Source organism: Chinchilla lanigera, unplaced genomic scaffold, assembly GCF_000276665.1.
Source record: "Chinchilla lanigera isolate Chin_1 unplaced genomic scaffold, ChiLan1.0 scaffold00002, whole genome shotgun sequence".
NCBI lineage: Eukaryota > Metazoa > Chordata > Mammalia > Rodentia > Chinchillidae > Chinchilla > Chinchilla lanigera.
The window spans coordinates 1,242,341-1,243,458 of NW_004955403.1; the positions used below are offsets into that span (position 1 = coordinate 1,242,341).

The 1,118-nt window shown below is 45.7% G+C and overlaps 1 pseudogene; it reads left to right on the top strand.

The window, feature by feature from the left end:
- Positions 1–252: 252 nt before the first annotated feature.
- LOC102007960 lies at positions 253–643 on the top strand (annotated as a pseudogene).
- The last annotated feature ends 475 nt before the right edge of the window (positions 644–1,118 follow it).

Below are 1,118 nucleotides of genomic sequence, written 5' to 3' on the forward strand. Positions count from 1 at the left end.
GAGCCCCTGCTGGTCTTATTTCCTGGTACCCAGCAAGGGCTGAAGCAAGGTTTTTGTCAAATGAATCAGTAAATAAATAAAAACTCCCCAAAATGCAAGCCAAGTCTGTAGGAGCTGCAAGCACTCACTAAGGCAAACCCTATAAGAAGAGCACGTCCATTTTCTGGGGGCAGAGAAAAGAATCGGGAACATACTTCCTTTAAATAGTGGGGAAGATGGCACCAGCAGGGGGCTGATGAAGGAGCTTGTGGAATGAAAAACTTCCTTAACATCCAGGTTGATGAAGCTAATTCAGTGACTTGGCAGGGGCTTATTGTCCCTGACAGCCCTCCATACGATAAGGGGGCCTTAGAATTGAAATCAGCTTTCAGGCTGAGTGCCCATTCAAAGCACCGAAGATCACCTTTAAACAAAGATCTATCACCCAAACACGGAGGAAAAGGGGCAAGCTTGCCTGCTGGTAATTAGTGCTGAGAACTGGAAGTTGGCGACCAAGACTGACCAAGTAACCCAGTCCCTCGCAGCACATGTGAATGAACCTCAGCTGACCTAGGCTGAAGAATACTCTAAGGGCCGTAAAAAATTCTCTAAGAATGATGAAGAGTTTACAAAGAAATACAGGGAAAAGCGACCTGTGGACTAAAACCTGCACAAATGATTCCAGCAAGTGTGAGCAGAGACCCTGAGCAGTGCATTCAGACATCCCGCAAAGCAGGACTCCTTGGAAAATTGACACGTGCCACCGCCTGGCATTCACTTGCAGCAGTTGCTAGCTTTCTACAGTTTTCTTAATCAAAAGTGATCTAGTAGCCTGTAAAGAAAGGATTAAAAATTTCAGATATTCTAAAAAAATATGGTGGGGCCCCACTCATCTTCAGGGGGCCCAAGAAGAGTCCATGAATCACCATTCTGAGAAAAACAGAGAGGTAACAGTAATAAAGTAGAAAATATGCCCCAGCCACAGGGGCAGAGGCAGGGGTGACCCAAGACTACACAGGTGTCTTAGTCACATTTCTGTCCATCACTGAGATATAATACCCAACACCCACCATTTAAGGAAGAAGAGTTTATGATGGCTCAGATTCAGAAGGGTCAGTCCATGGTGAGCTGGTTCTGAG